A 13,127-nucleotide genomic window follows, 5' to 3' on the forward strand; every position below is an offset into this window, starting at 1 on the left:
TGGACTAGGCCAAATACCATTAATAATTCATCAAGAAAATGTCCCTACACACTTACTCACTAGACAGTCTGACAGATGAATGGTCTCAGTTGACTTTCCCTATTCCCAAACAACTGCAATCTCTATCAAGTTGAAGGAAAATAATCCACATATGGGACATAATTTTCGACTCTCAAAAATAAGGTACCTGCAGTAGCATCAGCTCCTCTCTGGTTTGCCACATCCATTCCATTGATGATGATGATGATGATGATGATTACGACGATGATGATGGTTTACTGTCAGTTACATATTGTTTTTTCCTACTGTTTCTTTATAGTATAACTTGGAATGATCTATAGTCACACTACCAGCAATGTTTTATTATTTGTTTTGTATACCTTTGGTCTTATGTGTGTTTCCATATGAACCCTAAGATCATTTTTGTTTTCAATTTATGTAACAAATTACGTTCAGAATTTGTAAATATTTTCAATTGTCCCTAGAGTATTGAGTGTAGAAAAGAGTCAGATCAAAACATTTTTGATAGGTATGCCGAGGCCTGAGACACTAAATGACTGTGTTACCTAGCCAAGCTGTTTCTCCTACACAACATACATTCACATTCACATACATCAGTTCTCTCTCCTTTCTTGTAGCCTTAGGTGCAGTTCCAAATGGTAACAGTCCTACATCTTCCCTTGATCTCTACTACCCATTAAATACACTAGTGTCTGAAAATGTGCTTCTGGTCACAACAGTTTCCTGTGCTCTTGTATCCTTGAGGTGGTAGTTTACTTATCTAGGGTATATCAGGGCAGTTCTATAGATCATGGGTATATATAATGAAGTGGCTTCTTACTGAAAATTTGAGAGTGTGATCCTTTTAAGTGTCCGTAGACCATAAAAGCAGTGAGTACATAGGAAATTTTCTCTTCTTCATTTACTCATGCAGTAGATCACAGGGCTTCTGTTGTCAACTGCACTGTTGCAACAGAGTTTCTTCTGTAGATGATATGCCTCTGATCCTCATAGAGGCTTTACTACTTTCCTTTTGCTTAGAATCCAGCTGAAACTGATATCCATTTTCCATTCTTCTTAACTTTCTTTTTAGAGAAGGATGGTAGAGGACTTTTACCCATGGTTAGTGTGTGACATGTGATAGGGATACATTTTTTTTTTAACAAATCTAACGTTAAGTACTTCTGACATTCTCGTAGATAGTCTTGTATACTATTTATGATTTATTTCTGTTTCACTTCTAAGGTACATACATTTTCTTGTAGCCATTCCTCTAATATTTGTTTTAAATTCGTGCAGAAACAGGGGAGTTTTGGGGATTTCCTTAATGCTACTTTGCATTGTAATTGTTATTACAATTCTTAATTTTTACATCCCTTTTTCTCTTGAACTAAACAGTTTTTCACATTGGTGAATTTATTTCTAATATTCTTTCTAATTAAATAAAACAACATAGATTTCAAATAAACACATGCATACATACAGGGACACAGTCACAAAAGACTGAATCCACAAAAGCATAAGATCAAAAACCATAACATACAAACAAAATTAAAAAAATATGCCAAAATTGAACACTGTGAGACTCCCCACTCACCTTACACCTACAGACAATTAAGTCCATTTTTATGTTGGTCATCTACTGTTGAGCATGGGGCCAGCCCTTAAAAGTGGAGTATAATAAAACTCTGTTGCAGAAAACTTTTCTTTCTAAACACTTGTCAGTTTGAGATATCCTCTTGGTTAGAGGTAGAAACATATGTTCAATTTCATCCTCAAGCCTGAAACTTCATATGTTTCAAACCTATTTATGCCCTGATTAGGGCGTCCCAATCATAGTGAGTTAATTTGCACATTAGTCGTGTTTAGTCTGAAACACATGGTTACCTTGATGTGATTCATCCCCTCTGCATCTTACAACCTTGTACCTCCTGCTTCATATAGCTCCTAGATCCCTGAGGGAAGGGGATGGACAAAGACATCCAGTCTTATTCTGAGTATCTCCAAGTCTCTTGCTCTTGTTAAAATGTGGGTCTCTATATTACTTCCCATCTACCATAGAAGAAAGCAGCTCTGATGGTGAGTGAACAAGATACTAATTCATAGGTATAGCTGAACATCACTAGGAGTCTTTTATTCCTATGTTCCTCAATAGAATCATAGTCTATCTAAACTCAGGGTTTTGATCTCCCTAGCATAAATTCCATTTCATAGGGTAGGCCATCAATCCAATCAGATAGTTGCTTCTGTACAATCATTACTTTATTTAAAATTATATCACTGTTTAGCATGTTCAAATGTGAAATCATTATTTCAATATTTAATTCGCATTTTCAGTCATTGTTTATGATACACCATCCCTTTTAAGCAGGAGAATACACAAATGGATATTATATCTCTTCAATGTACAAATAACAAAACTACTCTTCATTTTACTTCAACTCCCATTATCAGAATATGTAAAGCAAGAATATACCACTTTGACTTTTCATCAAGAACAAGCAGTTTATCAAAAGTCTTTGCACATTTTAATCTCTATACCATTTTCTCCTGATTATATTTTGTTACAAATGTCTGAATGACAAATATGCCCTGATAACTTTTCTATTTATTGCTATACATCCAAATCTAATTGTCCCACACATCAGCTATTACCTTATCAAAATATTACTGCCTTTCTAAAACAGTTAAATATCTTAGGAACAGCATATTGAGTTTCAAAAATATTTCACATCAAAAAATGCATTTTGCTTTACATGTTCATATTAATTTTAAAATCAATCTCTTTGTTTTGAGTCTCATGCAATTTATAATACAGAATGTAATATTCCAATGAAAATGCTACATCATTTTAATTAGAAATGACAGTGAATTGCAATATACAATTGATTTAATGACCGACTTATTATGTTTAGTATCTCAATTAGATTGATTCAAAAGATTTTCACATTGTAACTGATTTATTTGAAAAGTCAAACAATACTTTCACTGAATACTTAAACTGTTAGACTTTGTAGTCTTTATAGAATACTACCATATTCACTTGTCTGAAATCAAGGTTTCTCTTTGACATGTGCACTTATTATGCTAATTACATTAATGATGTAATGGTACTTCCCTCAGTTCAAGTTGAAAAAACAGTGTATTTGAATACATATATATATATATATATATATATGTATTATATGTATATATATGTATATATATATATTATATATATATGTATATATATATATAAAATATATATATATGTATTATATGTATTATATGTATATATGTATATATATATATATATATATATATATTATAACATACCCTTTCAGTATGTAAAGGATCCATGTGTAATACTGAAATATTTCTGTTAAAACTTCCCATTGTCCCTTCCGGTCCACTCGAGTATTGGGGTGCCTTGCCAGAGGAGTCTCCAGACACCCGCAAGGACCCGCACAGGACTCCCCATGGGATCCTAAGACCTTTGGTGAATGGAACACAGCTTCTGCTCCATTCCAATTGAGTGGGACCTGAGACTGCATTAACTAGGGAAGCAGGCAACCCGGCCTCTGCTGGGGCACAAGTCCCATCCTGTTCACTCGAGCACCAGGGTGTCTTGCCAGTGGAGTCTCCGGACACCCTCAAGGACCCACACAGGATTCCCCACGGGATCCTGAGACTTCTGGTGATTGGAACACAACTTCTGCCAGGAGGCAGGTTCGAACACCAGATATCTGGGCACCTTCCCTGCAAAAATAGAGCTTGCCTGCAGAGAATACTCTGACCACTGAAACTAAGGAGAGAGCCAGCCTCCCAGGTCTGCTGAAAGAGGCTAACAGAGTCTCCTGAGGAACAAGTTCTAATCAGAGACAACTATAACAGCTAGCTTCAGAGATTACCAGATGGCGAAAGGCAAAGGTATGAATCCTACTAACAGAAATCAAGACCACTCACCATCATCAGAACACAGCACTCCCACCCCAACTAGTCCTGGGCACCCCAACACAGCCGAAAATCTAGACCCAGATTTAAAAGCATATCTCATGATGATGGTAGAGGACATCAAGAAGAACTTTCATAACTCCCTTAAAGAAATACAGGAGAGCACTGCTAAAGAGTTACAAGTCCTGAAAGAAAAACAGGAAAACACATCCAAACAGGTGATGGAAATGAAGAAAACCATACTAGACCTAAAAAGGGAAGTAGATACAATAAAGAAAAGCCAAAGTGAGGCAACACTTGAGATAGAAACCCAAGGAAAGAAATCTGGAACCATAGATGCAAGCATCAACAACAGAATACAAGAGATGGAAGAGAGAATCTCAGGTGCAGAAGATTCCATAGAGAACACCAGCACAACAATCAAAGAAAATACAAAATGCAAAAGGATCCTAACTCAAAATGTCCAGGAAATCCAGGACACAATGAGAAGACCAAACCTACAGATAATAGGAGTTGATGAGAATGAAGATTTTCAACTTAAAGGGCCAGCAAATATCTTCAACAAAATAATAGAAGAAAACTTCCCAATCCTAAAGAAAGAGATGCCCATGATCATACAGGAAGCCTACAGAACTCCAAATAGACTGGACCAGAAAAGAAATTCCTCCCGACACATAATAATTAGAACAACAAATGCACTAAATAAAGATAGAATATTAAAAGCAGTAAGGGAGAAAGGTCAAGTGACATATAAAGGCAGGCCTATCAGAATTACACCAGACTTTTCGCCAGAGACTATGAAAGCCAGAAGAGCCTGGACAGATGTTATACAGACACTAAGAGAACACAAATGTCAGCCCAGGTTACTATAACCGGCCAAACTCTCAATTACCATAGATGGAGAAACCAAAGTATTCCATGACAGAACCAAATTCACACACTATCTTTCCATGAATCCAGCCCTTCAACGGATAATAACAAAAAAAAAAAAAAAAAAAAAAAAAACAATACAAGGACAGAAATCACGCCCTAGAAAAAGCAAGAGAGTAATCCCTCAACAAACCTAAAAGAAGACTGAGACAAGAACAGAATGCCAACTCTAACAACAAAAATAAAAGGAAGCAACTATTACTTTTCCCTAATATCTCTTAATATCAATGGACTCAATTCCCCAATAAAAAGACATAGACTAACAGACTGGCTACACAAACAGGACCCAAAATTCTGCTGCTTACAGGAAACCCATCTCAGGGAAAAAGACAGACACTACCTCAGAGTGAAAGTCTGGAAAACAATTTTTCAAGCAAATGGTCTGAAGAAACAAGCTGGAGTAGCCATTCTGATATCGAATAAAATCGACTTCCAACCCAAAGTTATCAAAAAAGACAAGGAAGGACACTTCATACTCATCAAAGGTAAAATCCTCCAAGAGGAACTCTCAATTATGAATATCTATGTCCCAAATGCAAGGGCAGCCACATTCATTAAAGACACTTTAGTAAAGCTCAAAGCACACATTGCACCTCACACAATAATAGTGGGAGACTTCAACACACCACTTTCATCAATGGACAGATCCTGGAAACAGATACTAAACAGGGTCACAGTGAAACGAACAGAAGTTATGAAACAAATGGACTTAACAGAAATCTACAGAACATTTTATCCAAAAACAAAAGGATATACCTTCTTCTCAGCACTTCAAGGGACCGTCTCCAAAATTGACCATATAATTGGTCACAAAACAGGCCTCAACGGATATAAAAATATTGAAATTGTCCCATGCATCCAATCAGACCACCATGGACTAACGCTGATATTCAATAACAACATAAATAATAGAAAGCCAACATTCACGTGGAAACTGAATACCACTCTTCTCAATGATACCTTGGTCAAGGATGGAATAAACAAAGAAATTAAAGACTTTTTACAGTTTAATGAAAATGAAGCCACAACTTACCCAAACCTATGGGAAACAATGAAAGCATTTCTAAGAGGGAAACTCATAACTCTGAGTGCCTCCAAAAAGAAACTAGAGAGACCATACACTAGCAGCTTGACAACACACCTAAAAGCTCTAGAAAAAAAGGAAGAAAATTCACCCAAGTGGAGTAGACGGCAGGAAATAATCAAACTCAGGGGTGAAATCAACCAAGTGGAAACAAGAAGAACTATTCAAAGAATTAACCAAATGAGGAGTTGGTTCTTTGAGAAAATCAACAAGATAGATAAACCCTTAGCTAGACTCACTAGAGGGCACAGGGACAACATCCTAATTAACAAAATCAGAAATGAAAAGGGAGACATAACAACAGATCCTGAAGAAATCCAAAACACCATCAGATCCTTCTACAAAAGGCTATACTCAACAAAACTGGAAAACCTGGACGAAATAGACAAATTTCTGGACAGATACCAGGTACCAAAATTAAATCAGGATCAAGTTAACGATCTAAACAGTCCCATATCCCCTAAAGAAATAGAAGCAGTCATTAATAGTCTCCCAGCAAAAAAAAAAAAAAAAAGCCCAGGACCAGATGGGTTTAGTGCAGAGTTCTACCAGACCTTCAAAGAAGATCTAATTCCAGTTCTGCACAAACTATTCCACAAAATAGAAGTAGAAGGAACTCTACCCAACTCATTCTATGAAGCCACAATTACACTGATACCTAAACCACAGAAAGATCAAACAAAGATAGAGAACTTCAGACCAATTTGCCTTATGAATATTGATGTAAAAATACTCAATAAAATTCTCGCTAACGGAATCCAAGAACACATTAAAGCAATCATCCATCCTGACCAAGTAGGTTTTATTCCAGGGATGCAGGAATGGTTTAATATATGGAAATCCATCAACATTATCCATTATATAAAGAAACTCAAAGACAAAAACCACATGATCATCTAGTTAGATACAGAAAAGCATTAGACATGATCCAACACCCATTCATGATAAAAGTCTTGGAAAGGTCAAAAATTCAAGGCCCATACCTAAACATGATAAAAGCAATCTACAGCAAACCAGTAGCCAACATCAAAATAAATGGTGAGAAGCTTGAAGCAATCCCACTAATATCAGGGACTAGACAAGGTTGTCCACTCTCCCCATACCTATTCAACATTGTACTTGAAATCCTTGCCAGAGCAATTCGACAACAAAAGAAAATCAAGAGGATACAAATTGGAAAAGATGAAGTCAAAATATCACTTTTTGCAGATGATATGATAGTATATATAAGTGACCGTAAAATTCCATCAGAGAACTCCTAAACCAGATAAACAGCTTTGATGAAGTAGCTGGATATAAAATTAACTCAAACAAGTCAATGGCCTTTCTCTACACAAAGAATAAACAGGCTGAGAAAGAAATTAGGGAAACAACACCCTTCTCAATAGTCACAAGTAATATAAAATATCTTGGCGTGACTCTAACTAAGGAAGTGAAAGATCTCTATGATAAGAACTTCAAGTCTCTGAAGAAAGAAATTAAAGAAGATCTCAGAAGATGAAAAGATCTCCCATGCTCATGGATTGGCAGGATCAACATTGTAAAAATGGCTATCTTGCCAAAAAGCAATCTACAGATTCAATGCAATCCCCATCAAAATTGCAACTCAATTCTTCAACGAATTAGAAAGAGTAATCTGCAACTTCATGTGGAATAACAAAAAACCTAGGATAGCAAAAACTCTTCTCAAGGATAAAAGAACATCTGGTGGGATCACCATGCCGGACCTAAAGCTTTACTACAGAGCAATTGTGATAAAAACTGCATGGTACTGGTATAGTGACTGACAAGTAGACCAATGGAATAGAATTGAAGACCCAGAAATGAACCCACACACCTATGGTCACTTGATCTTCGACAAGGGAGCTAAAACCATCCAGTGGAAGAAAGACAGCATTTTCAACAAATGGTGATGGCACAACTGGTTGTTATCATGTATAAGAATGCGAATTGATCCATTCCTATCTCCTTGTACTAAGGTCAAATCTAAGTTGATTAAGGAACTCCACATAAAACCAGAGACACTGAAAATTATAGAGGGGAAAGTGGGGAAAAGCCTTGAAGATATGGGCAAGGGGAAAAGATTCCTAAATAGAACAGCAATTGCTTGTGCTGTAAGATCGAGAATTGACAAATGGGACCTCATGAAACTGCACACTTCTGCAAGGCAAAAGACACTGTCAATAAGACAAAAAGACCACCAACAGATTAGGAAAGGATCTTTACCTATCTTAAATCAGATAGGGGACTAATATCCAATATATATAAAGAACTCAAGAAGGTGGACTCCAGAAAATCAAATAACCCCATTAAAAATGGGGCTCAGAACTGAACAAAGAATTTTCACCTAAGGAATACCGAATGGCAGGGAAGCACCTGAAAAAATGTTCAACATCCTTAATCATCAGGGAAATGCAAATCAAAACAGCCCTGAGATTCCACCTCACACCAGTCAGAATCGCTAAGATCAAAAATTCAGGTGACAGCAGATGCTGGCGAGGATGTGGAGAAAGAGGAACACTCCTCCATTGTTGGTGGGATTGCAAGCTTGTACAACCACTCTGGAAATCAGTCTGGCGGTTCCTCAGAAAATTGGACATAGTACTACCAGAGGATCCAGCAATACCTCTCCTGGGCATATATCCAGAAAATGTCCCAACCGTTAAGAAGGACACATGCTCCACTATGTTCATAGCAGCCTTACTTATAATAGCCAGAAGCTGGAAAGAACCCAGATGCCCCTCAACAGAGGAATGGATACAGAAATTATGGTACATTTACACAATGGAGTACTACTCAGCTAAAAAAGAATGAATTTATGAAATTCTTGGGCAAATGGATGGACCTGGAGGCCATTATCCTGAGTGAGGTAACACAATCACAAAGCAACTCGCACAATATGTACTCACTGATAAGTGGATATTAGCCCAAAACTTAGGATACCCAAGATATAAGATACAGTTTGCTAAACACATGAAACTCAAGAAGAATGAAGACTGATGTGTGGGCACTATGCCCCTCCTTAGAATTGGGAACAGAACACCCATGGAAGGAGTTACAGAGACAAAGTTTGGAGCTGTGACGAAATGATGGACCATCCAGAGACTGCCATATCCAGAGATCCATCCCATGATCAGCATCCAAACGCTGACACCATTGCATTCACTAGCAAGATTTTGCTGAAAGGACCCAGATATAGCTGTCTCTTGTGAGACTATGCCGGGGCCTGGCAAACACCAAAGTGGATGCTCACAGTCAGCTAGTGAATGGATCACAGGGCCCCCAATGGAGGAGCTGGAGAAAGTACCGAAGGAGCTGAAGGGATCCGCAACCCTATGGGTGGAACAACATTATGAACTAACCAGTACCCTGGAGCTCTTGACTCTAGCTGCATATGTCTCAAAAGATTGCCTAGTCGGCCATCACTGGAAAGAGAGGCCCATTGGACATGCAAACTTTATATGCCCCAGTACAGGAGAACGCCAGGGCCAAAAAAATGGGAATGGGTGGGTAGGGAAGCAGGGGGGAGTGTATTGGGGACATTTGGGATAGCATTGGAAATGTAATTGAGGAAAAGATATAATAAAAATTAAAAAAACAAAAACAAAAAAAAACTTGCCATTGTATTAAAAGGCTAAAAACAGGGGCTGGAGAGATGTGATACTGGCTGAAAAATGCTTGTTACTCTTCCACAGGACCAGAGTTTTCTTCCTAATATCCATTTGGAACAACTGCCAACTTTCTACAAAACCACGTGCAGAGAATTTGACACCTGCTTTTGGTTTTAGTAGTCATAAGCACACACACACACACACACACTTGATCTAGACAGACAGACAAGACAAACACACACACACATACACACACACACACACACACACACACTTGATCTAGACAGACAGACAAGACAAACACACACACACACACATACACACACACACACACTCACATACACACTTGGTCAAAGAAAAAATAAAGACTCACTCTGTCCTTCCAAAAATGCTACATGGATCTGGTGACAGAAAACATGGACTTTCAACAAGTTATATAAAAAGTAAGCCTATCCATTATATATAACATTGAGAGATAAATTTTATTATTTCCAGCAAACTTATCCTTCATGCTTTAAGATTTATGTGGTTAACTTTTCTGTCTCAGTATAACAGCCTATTCCTATTTCTATGCTTGTGAAGATCAAATGATAGTCACCGTGGCTATTATTTCTTAGAAGCACAGCCCACAAAGAATGTTTTGAAACAAATCCCTCTTCCAGTGGAAGGAGAAACTCAGTCCAAACTATTCATACAGTTCTGTATCTAGAGAAGTCACACTCCAAAACAATACTCATAAAAAGAACTGGCAATGAAGGAATAAAAAGGATGCTCTGGGCTGCCTAAGTACATGTATGGAAATTATAACAAATGGGATATATTTTTAAACTAACGTTTTACAGCCTGATGTGACCTTATGCAACAGATATTTAATTTAATGTATACAACATACTTAAATATCTTTCGATAAAATCTGGTTGATATGAATGATTATATTTATGTTATATGTACTAATTGTTCACAAAATAGATGTGGTATTTTCTCTAGAATTTACTTTGTGTCATTCACTTATCTAGTTAAGCTTATATTAGAAGGTATACCCCCCAAATAAAACAAACAAACAAACAAACAAAAACCTACTACACTAATGAAGCAGTTAACTTTATTTTTGATGTTTTTTTTTAATTTTGAGATTATAATGACAATATTTCTATTTTCTCTTTCTTCCATCTAAAACTTACCATTTACTCTCCCCTATTATTCAAAGTCATGGCCTCTTTTTACCCTAATTGTTATTGAATGCATAGATGAATATGCATATTTTCTAGAGTCACATAGCTTATGGGTATTCCCTATAAAGTAAAGGAATTTGTTATGATGACTTACAGTATGTAGTCCAACTCCCCAACAATGGTCAGCTGTGAATGGAAATCCAAGGACCTAGTTATTGCTCAGTTCCACAAAGCAAGCAGGCGAAGAAGAGCAAATCTTTCTTCTAATGTCTTTATGTAGGTCTCCAGCAGAAACTATGACCCAGAGGTAACAGCACACCTGAACCCAGACTTGCTTTGTCTCAGATGACCTTGAACTCAGAGATCTCCTTGCCTTAGTCTCATGGGATTCATAACCACTATGCCTCAATATCTCCATGCTAGGAAACGTGGTCAGAAACGTGTATCTCCCAGTCTCAAGATCTGGATCACAGGTGAGCCTTCCAGTTCTTGATTGTTGTTCCTTCCAGATATAGTCAAATTGACAACCAGGAATAGTCATTATATAAATATAACCTGTTTATTATGCATATTTTCAGGGATAAATATATGGTTCTGGACAAGCAAGTGGTGTGTGTGTGTGTGTGTGTGTGTGTCTTTCTTGGTAAGCTCCCAACTGTCCTTGGTTTCCAATATTTTCTTAGGATTGAGACATTGTTGTGATTTGCTATTCCACTTTGGTATGTCTATTAGTGTTGTCCTTGTTCAACTAAAATACAATTTCACTAAATTATAGCTGACTAATGATATAGAGAACGTCAATAACAAGGCTTATAGGGTTTTCATTTTGCATTTTAACAATATCGTGAGTTCTGTATAGATTTCCTCAATTAAAATATTTAATTTAATAATTTTAAAACATATTCTAAATTATTAAAAAACACTGCTGGAGTTGGGGTTTAATAATTGAGAGAAGAATATATAAAAAGATAAAGATAAAGAAATAAAGAAAGGAACAATGAAAGAAAAAGGAAGGAAGGAAGAAAAACAAACAACGAACAAACAGAATAAAACTATCCACAAAGCTGGCCAATATCAAGTTCCTTGTCTATTTCTTAGGGACTGTTAGAAACTGTCACAGTGAACCAAAATGCCTTTCCTTCTGAATTTGTATTGCTGTTAAATAAAATAGCATGTTTAAACTCCAAAACAAAATAATCTTATACAATTCATCCACACAAAAAAAATAAATTCAATCCATTTATTCCTTGAATATGTGAGTGCCATAATTAAGCTTTACTCTGAGGTTTTCTGCTCAAGGCCTTAATATTTGAGACCATTTTGAGTGGTGGTCAAACAACCTAATGGATATACCATAGCACTAGGTTACCAAAGAAAAGTGACAATAAAAGGTCAGAATGTAATATAAATGAAGAGTAAGTTCTGACAAACTTTTTTGTCAAATTCACAATACCGAGACATAAAAAAACAAATGAGTACAATGATGTAAGGAAATGTCTACCATGGGCAACATTTAGAAAATTGTTTATTCCTATTTCATTTCAGCTCATAGTTATCAGCTTTCCAGAAAAGTGACTTTTTCCTTTTGAGGTAAACAATTATAGGATTCATACTAGCACCCTGTGGTGTCATGTCTGCCACAAGCCTATGATGACATCTTGAGAATATTGTGGAAACACATTGCAGTCATATCTCATTTGCTTCCATGAACTAAGTGACCCATCCTAAAATAGCTCTGTGGAGATACACTGTCAAGTTCAAGGCATTGTACATTGGCCATTGCCATTCTTTTCCTTTAAAATCCATAAGGAATCTATGCACAACTATTGCAACAAATAGTAGAGAAATGGGGTTATATGAATGAGACATCCTCTTGTATTATGTGCTTTTATACGTTCTATTACTTTATTACTGTCATTCAAAACTTTTCACAGAAAACTCTTATTTCATTTCTTCCTCATATTTATTCTGTGTCCCATATCAAATAAATAATGACTTCTGCTACCCTTTGAAAGATTTCTTACCTTTTATTTTGTTTATTAAGTGTTTTGAGTAGTTTAATAGTCAGTGTGACTCACAACATGAGAATGACAATATACAAGATATAAAAGTGTCAAAGTGGTTTATATTCATTTCCGATCGTTGTCCCTTTCTCTTTATCTCTGTCTCTCTCTCTCTTTGTCTCTCTGTCACTTGTCTCTGTCTGTGTATGTGTGTATGTGTGTGTACACATCTACTTGTAGGTTGGTGTTGTATGTGTATACACATGCAAGTGGAAACTTGGGGTTAATTTTAAAGTCTTCCTCAAATGCCTGGAGTACAAACAAACACTTAGAAAACACCCTTAATCACAAACAGTGAAGGAAAAGTTAGTTTATAGAAATAAGCACCCATGAT

This window comes from Mus caroli, unplaced genomic scaffold, assembly GCF_978045245.1.
Source record: "Mus caroli unplaced genomic scaffold, Mus_caroli_1 scaffold_12, whole genome shotgun sequence".
Lineage (NCBI taxonomy): Eukaryota > Metazoa > Chordata > Mammalia > Rodentia > Muridae > Mus > Mus caroli.